This window comes from Nicotiana sylvestris, chromosome 1 (assembly GCF_000393655.2).
Source record: "Nicotiana sylvestris chromosome 1, ASM39365v2, whole genome shotgun sequence".
Classification (NCBI taxonomy): Eukaryota; Viridiplantae; Streptophyta; class Magnoliopsida; order Solanales; family Solanaceae; genus Nicotiana; species Nicotiana sylvestris.
Window position 1 is genome coordinate 35,263,591 of NC_091057.1, and position 8,827 is coordinate 35,272,417.

The window sequence follows — 8,827 nt, forward strand, 5'->3', positions numbered from 1 at the left end:
TATGTAGAAATAGAGTTCGCATTAAATATAACAATGAAAATTCTTCAGAAACTATTAATTTGTCTATCAAATTAATTCTTTTTCCAGTTTTATATGCGATTCGATTTTTGGGATATATTAATGTTGTATCCACGATAAAAATGGTAGTATTTTTAGTTACATGTTGTTTGTTTCTTTTTCATATCATTAATTCTTTAAAATTTGAATAGTTTTGAGGTATATAATTCATACGCGTAAAATAAGACTTGTAGCAACGCCTAATAAATTTTGAATTCTTTGTCAAGAAATTTGGTGGCATCCCAATCGGTGATTCTCCATGACTCTTACATTTAAAAATAGATGGATGCAATAAACATTTGTAGAGAATTTATATTACCGTCAAGAATATTTGCATAATTAAGGATGCGTTCGCGTGACTTGATTATACTTCTAAAGGCAATTCGGATTATGCGTTCGCGCAACTTCGAGCAAATTTTTATTAAAAAAAAGATTCGTCGGAGGATCTTAAATTAATTTCATAAAACCCGAGATGTACGGTTCACTACTTAATCATATAAATAGTGCGAATGTTCTTGATTTTATTTAAAAATACAATTTCGAAAAAAAATTATTTTATAATAAATATATTATCAATATCATTGTGTACACGTACGCGTGACACGATTTTTCACGTTAAAATATATATAATATATAAAACGGATACACGTACGCGTGATTCGATTCAAAGAAGGGTCTTTAAATCTAAATAGAAGCGGTAACAATAAAATCATGCAATAAAAATGTATTTTACAAATCAAAATAATCAAGCCGAATATAACAGTTGAGCGACCGTGCTAGAACCACGGAACTCGGGAATGCCTAACACCTTCTCCCGGGTTAACAGAATTCCTTATCCGGATTTCTGGTGCGCAGACTGTTAAATAGACAGAGTCATATTCTCCTCGATTCAGGGATTAAAATTGGTGACTTGGGACGCCTTAAAATTCCCAGGTGGCGACTCTGAAACAAACAAACAAATCCCGTTTCGACTATCCTTTAATTGGAGAAAACTCCCTACGCACCCTCGCGGGGGCGGAAAAAGGAGGTGCGACAATTTTCTTTTCTTTTCTCTTTTTTTTCTCGTTTTGTTGTTTTCTTTTCTTTCTCTTTTTTTTCTTTTGTTTACATGCCATGCTTGCGTTTTCTAGTCGTTTCTACTGATTCCGAACGAGGGGTACGAAAGAAAAACAATAAGGCTCAAAAGGGGTTAACGAAGGATAAAGTGTTTAGGTAGTAGAACAAAATGCCTTCGTCATTTCAGTCTTCAAAACATGCCCAGTGCAAACAACACATTTAAACAAAGATTTGTAGCCTCTTCCGATGGTGCTGGACTTGACAATTATATTCAACATTTGCTTTTCATTTGTCATTTCTAATGCACCGTTGAGCGACACTCTCACTCTAATTATCATGAACGACCCTCATGTCAATTTGGCGAATCTTGCTTTTAACGGTTTTCTTTGTGTTTTACTTGCCCTAGTTCCACATGACTCAAGCTCCGAATATTCTCAAACCGTCCTTATTTTTCGGGGTTTTATGATTAGCTTTTAAGATTAGGCCCAAACTATGTGCGCATGTCATGTCACTCGAATCAGCGCTGAACAAAAATGATAAAAGGACTAAACAAAAAGATGACTGGAAATAATAAAAGACCGGATTTGCTTTAGACTACCGGTGGAATGGGTTGAATAACAAGACGAACAAAACAAACCAAAATAAATCCTAAAACAAACTGGACAAAACTTAAACAAACTGCTATGACAAAATTGAAAGATAAGAAAGTTTGACACAAGACAATATCCGGACTACAACCCTAAGAATAATCTGATCAACAGAAATGACAACAAAATAAACCATCCAAACTTCTCTCTTGATAACCAAGGAACGGAGCGCCCTCCCACTTTATCAAAACTGGCATCTTAGCCACTGAGCTTCGCATCAATACTGCCAATACCATTACTAGCTTCAATATCATCAACCTCTGTCAACAATTCCCCAATAGGATTAGAGTGCTTCTGTCATCGGGCCCGATCCTCGCAAAATGTGCTTCTGGATCTTGTATTGCCGGCTTACCACAAACCAACCACCTTAACTTTCTTTGCGATTCAAAACAAAACAGGTTAGAATGGACTCAGTCGGTCCTCATTATTAACAACATCTTTTTTTTCTTTTTTCTTTCTTTTTGATTTTTTTTTTCATTTTTCATTTTTTTTTTCATTTTTCATTTTTTTTCATTTTTCTTCATTTTTTTTATCGTGGTCGAATCTTATGGAGATTGCCTACGTATCATGACCCCGCATGAATCAGACCTTGCGTAGTTCGGCCCAATAAAAGATAAACAATACTCAACATTTTTTTTTATTTTCATATTAAAACAAACTGGGTTTCAAAGGTTTGAAGATGACCTACAAACTCGAAAATCAAACAACCCACATATTCTAATTAAAAGATTTACAAACTCCAAAAATAAATAGCCAGCTTCCTTTCTCCGTTTGACAAATGCAACCGAACGGTTATTTTTGCAAACGTGGCCCTTTCCAAATTTCACATGAATTTTGAGGCCGGGGAGGATTATTTTATGACACTTTACAAAATTGTTCGTTCTTTTACAAAAATAGCCTTTCAAAAACTGAAAGATACTCTAAGGCTATTTCGGCAAGAACGGTTTTAAGACGCGGCCGAAGCTGGCTCGGCTTATTTTTGACTAAAAATCCAAACGGTATTCACCTGACTGCTGACTCTTTTTTTTTTCAAATTACAATAAAAATCGGGTGTTGCAAACACGGCCCTTCAGGGCCTCGGGGACGAAGATTTTTAAGGCTGTGTGGGTCAACTGGACAAAAATCCTAAACATGACCCGAAAGGTGGCTGTTTATGCAAAGTCAGCCTTCCGGCGTCCCTTTCGGGAACATTCGACTATTTTTGATAAAAACAGCATCACCCGACTTTTTTATGACTCTTTTTATCGTTTTTCAAAAATGGAAAATTCAATATTGCAAACACGGCCTTTCAACGCCTTGGGGACGAAGATTTTTAAGGCTGTGTGGGTCAACTGGACCAAAATGACCCAAAGGTGGCTGTTTATGCAAAGTCACCCTTCCGGCGTCCCTTTCGGGAACATTCGGCTATGTTTTGACAAAACAGCGTCACCCGACTTCTTTATGACAGAATTAAAATTTTGACATGTTTTTTTTTTTTTTATTTATTTATTTTTGGCTATTTTAGCAAAAGGTGGGGTTGGACCCGATGAGGGTTGCCTACGTATCTCACATCCGGAGAGAATCAAACCCGCGTAGTTCGAGTAGGTCATGAATAAAGTAAATAAACTAATTTTAAATTATTGATTTAAAGTAAATAAATTAATTTTTAATTGATTGATTTTCTTTTTTGAAAGAAAGACTTCTGAGAATTCCTTTTCTTTTGATTTGAACTTTGAGAATTTCAAAAGTAAAAGGAAGATATTTTTGTCTGAATTTTCATTTGTTTTCTCTTATTCTAAAGAAGAAAGAAAATATTTTTTGGAATTTTACCTTTAATAAAAGAAATGCTTCCAAAAAAAATATTTTTGAATTTTGAATTCTCTTTTCAATTTTGAAAGAAGAATCAAAATATTTTCGGATTTTTAAAAGAAAATATTTTATTTTTATTTTTATATATATATATTTTTTAAAACAAACTATTTTCCTTTTCTATTTTTTTGAAAAACAAGGCAGAACAACGACTTTTTTTTTCCTTTGCTTTTAATAAAACAAACTAATAAAATATTTTTTCATTTTCTCAGAGTTTCGACAGTGTTGGGGCATTGGGATTTTTCAAAATAAACAATTAACTCCCTAACCGCTATTTCTTTTTCTTTTTTTTTTCAATTTCACAATATTATTCCTGATATTCGAAAGTCGGTCAACACACAAGTCCGGATCAAATAAATGCGCAAGTAGCAGCAAGAAAGATGCATCAGGATGGTCATTTTCATTTTTGGTGCACCTGTCCTAGACAGACCCAACCCCTGTGTTGAGCCTCCAAAGTCAGATGCACGTGATGCAAACAAACGTTCCTACTAAGGATCCGGCATGAAGCTGAGTTATTCTATGTTCATAACCTGGGCATTTGTTCTAGACTGTGTACCCGAGCGAACAACTCGAGTCGAGGAGGGGGCTACGTACCGGGGACCCGCGGGGTCGTCCGGCTTTGTAACTTATCCGGCCTCTTTCTTATTTCAGGTATTGACACTAACAGAATAGGGAGTCTCGACCAGCGAGCTTCTCCCCGGAGGTAAGAAGAGAAGGGTTTCGGCACAGTTTATATACAGTTCACATAATATCAAAGCGGTAAAAGCATCATTTAGCACATTAGGCATATATCATGTAACAAAATCAGATAAAACCGAATATAACAATTTATCTAAGCTCGAATTTCTAACCCTGAACCAGTGGTTCTGGGTTATATTCCCTAGTGGAGTCGCCAGAGCTATCACACCTCCTTTTTCCGCCCCCGCGAGGGGCGTAGGAGTTTTTCCAATTGAAGGACAATCGAATCGGGATTTGTTTATTTATTTCAGAGTCGCCACTTGGGAGATTTAGGGTGTCCCAAGTCACCAATTTAATCCCGAATCGAGGAAAAGAATGACTCCATATTACAGTCTGCGCACCAGAAATCTGGATAAGGAATTCTGTTAACCCGGGAGAAGATGTTAGGCATTCCCGAGTTCCGTGGTTCTAGCACGGTCGCTCAACTGTCATATTCGGCTTGATTATCTGATTTTATATAAATATGAACTTATGTGCAAATTTTAACTTGTTACCGCTTTCATAATTATCATTATTATTTTTACAAGAAATTGCAACGTTGTGAAAATGTATCTCGAACCGCATCACAATCAATGTACTCGTGGTCGTCGACACACTTTGACTCCGTTGAGATTTGGATTTGGGTCACATAAATGTGCACCCGAGTTTAAGGAAATTAAATTATTAAAGGCACACCTAAAGTGACTAGCGTATCATTTACTTTGGGTAGGGCCGTGGAATTTTGCTAAACGGTCCATCCTGAAGTCTAAGAAATTTTAAAGCAAATATTTACTGAGGGCCCCACAATTTTGTATTTTTATTCGGCGAGGCTCATCTCATTCTTATTTTTTTTAAAAGGAATTTGCAACGTCATGGACACGCATCTCGAACCACGTCACAATCAATGTACCCGTGATTAGAGACACATTTCGACTCCGCTGAGATTTGGATTTGGGTCACATAAATGTGCACCCGAGTTTAAGAAAGTAATTTAATTAAATCGCGTCTAAAGAGGCTAACGCGTTATTATCTTTGGGGAAGGCAGTGAAATTCACTAAATAGTCCATCCCAAATTCTAAGTATTTATTATGACCGATTATTGAGGGCCCCGCAATTGGTATTTTTTATTGGGCGAGGCTCGTCTCATTTTTATTTAATAGAACAAAACCTACAGTGACTACATTTTCTATAAGTTCGTCTCTAAAAATAAAAGGAAATCTCCCGATTAATTACATGCTTAAACAAACGTAACTTATTAGTTATTAGTTTGTGGTTAATGCAAATGGAAAATTGCAGTCGAGTTTGTACCAAGAAGGATTGCTTTTATTCTATATTCTATCATTTACTAACACTAGAACATGAGATAGATAATAATATCGAAACAAATCATTCTTCGATTAATTTAAACTAACATTATTAGATGAAGAAGTTATACATATGCAACCTCATTACTCATTAATCAGTCAACTACATTTTTATACAAAGAAAGGAAAATTATATTCAAACACAAATCTAAACAGGAGGAATTCAACAGGAACAAAGCCTGATTAATATTTCATTTCGCTTCAAGCCGAGAGTGTACAAATGTGTACCTGGAAATGGCAGTACAAGAACAAAAGAAGGAGAAGTCAGCAGCAATAATAACACAGCAACAACAGGTTCAGCAACACCGCAAAACCAGTAACATCCAGTAGAATAACCCAGCAACGGATTGAAAAATCAGCAATACCAAAGTGCAATCGCAGTCAGAGCAGAAGAGAGATGGATACAAGATGCATGTAGTTTACTGATTTTGAATAACACTTGAGGAAAGGCAAACGGAAATTATTCAAGTGAAAGTTCAAATTGTTTTTCTCTTTTACTCTCAAATTCCGATTTCTCAAAATTCAGTCAACTCTCTCAACTTTTCTTCTTCTAAAAGTCTCTTCCTTTCTCTCTCTCTATGTTCTCCCCAAAAAAATCTCTCTAGAAAATAATCCTCCTAATAAATCTTCTCCAAAATGTGTCAAAAATGACTTTATATATAGCAAGACTCTTGTCTTGAATCCCCAACCCGAAATATTCCCCCAATGGCATGTTTTGTCCCCACTAATTAATGTTTTCTTTATTTTAAACCTTTGTCCCCCATGCCTACATGCTTTGTCCCCCACTACATTAAATAAATATATCAATCCCAACTCATTACATTTTTTCTCCCATGCCTAACATAAATAATTACAATATTCCCTCCACTACATTATGTCTTGTCCCCCATTATATTAAACAATTATATCAAACCCCACTCCATTACATTTTGTCCCCCATGCTTACATAAAGAATTATTCAAAATGTTCAATTACCAAACTACCCCTCCGACCTTATTGCAATTACCATTTTACCCCTGAACGTGCTGCAATTTACCAAACTACCCCATCAGCTATAACCAATTCACCTAATCAATCTTAACCAAAATATAGCCAATATGACCAATTTCTAAACAAATTTAACAACAAATCATATGAACACAGATGAATCATACAACTTCACATTAATGAAAATAAATTAACCATATTGGGAACAAATCCTGGTTAACTTAGACAAAAAATGAATGAGCAAAGAGACAACAATATCAACAACAAAAATAAACTGAAACAACATAAATCACAATTAACAGAAATGATGCAAACTGAAATCATACCATGAACAGCAAAAAGTAGGAATTATTTTGACTAAACAAATTTTTTAACAATAATCCTACTTTCAGATTTAACAAAAATAAGAAATTGATCATAACAAACAAATAGATTCAAACTAAACTAAACACTCACTTGAAAAATTCAAAAAGCAGCAAACTTAAAAAGAAATGCATGAACACAAATTTCTCCAATACAAACAAAGAACCTGGGTTCGAATGGCAACCTCGACGCGCTAGTCGACTGGAGTTAGAAGCGGAACGATGGAGTTTGGTTTTGAAGCAGCCGCTCGACGTCTTGGCTCTAATGAACGGCGACTCAACTGGAACAAACCGATGGAGCTTCGGACAGGACCTCAAGAACACGGACAGATTTTGATCTTATTTTTACGCACAAACCCAAACAATGAAGTACTCTACGGGCTCGCTGCTGCTAGTGGTGTTTCCATTCGCCGGTGATAAAGTCCGACAAGGCAGAAATCGAGCGACGGGGCTAAAATGGGGAGCGAATGAAGCAGCCTTTCATGCATCAACAACGGGACAGTAGAGTCGTTTGGTTGAAGATAATGCAAAAGAAAATAGAAGGTGACAGGGTTGGAGAAGAAGACGCAGCAACATGGGGTATGTTTGGACGTAGCCGAGCTGCTGGGAAGCGACTTGAAGAAGATGAAGCAGCGGCATGTTTGGATGGTGAAACAGAAGAGTCTACAACCGTGGAGCTAGGCGGACATGGCTGGAGCTCGTCTGGACGTGGAGGAGATGGTTGCTCCGACGAAGACGAAAGCAAAGCATAGAAAGGGCAGCCATGGTCGCCGGAGGTGAAGGACGTTGCGAAGAAGATGGAGCAGCAGCGACGGGGCTGGACGATGGTGGTGGTTGTGTGTTCGAGCCGGAGGAGGCGGAAGGGCTGCCATGGATGCTTGGGGTGTTTGGTATTTTGGAGAAGAAGAAGAGAGGGCAGGGGGCGGATAGTTTAGTTTAGGTTTTTAGGGTTTTTTGTTTTGTTTTGTTTTTTGGGAGAAAAATGAAAAAATGAAGAGGGGTTAGGTATTGGGGTTATGGGGCGGACCGGGTCGACCCGTGTGGAGATGGACCGGGTCATGGAAAAGATTGGGCAATTTTTGGGCTTGTGGTTTGAGATTTGAAGAAGGGGCCCAATTCTGATTTTCTTTATATTTTTGCTCTTTTTTTCTTCTTTTATTTTCTAAAACTAAATTCTAAAAATCCTTAAATTATTATTAAGAACTAAATCAAGTTATAAAAACGCAAATTAACTCCAAATAACAATTAACGCACAATTAAGTAATAATTAAGCATAAAATTGTACAATTGGACATTAAATGCTAAAAATGCAAAAGATGCCTATTTTTGTAATTTCCAATTTTTGTAAAACAAACTTAATTACTAACAATTGTAGAATTAAATCCTACATGCAAAATGCAACATATTTTTGTATTTTTTATTAATTTAACAAATAAACATGCACAGACAAATACAAATAATTACCAAAAAATGTCACAAAAATTCTCAAAATCGCACACCAAGGAAAATCATTTTATTTTGAATTTTTGGGAGTAATTCTTTCATAGGGGAAAAATTACGTGCTTACAAATGGTGGATAATATTCTCTACAAATTCAACTTTTGAGAAGATGGTATACAAGATTGGAATGCAGAGACTCGAATATTTGAAACAAGGTTTTCATCAGGGGAGTAAAATACGTGATGCACTCTTTTTTTTCTTACTAAGATTTTTTTCCATGGGGTTTTCCTTACAAATTTTTAATGAGGCACCTAGCAATGCGTATTACGAAATATGTGTACTCTTTTTT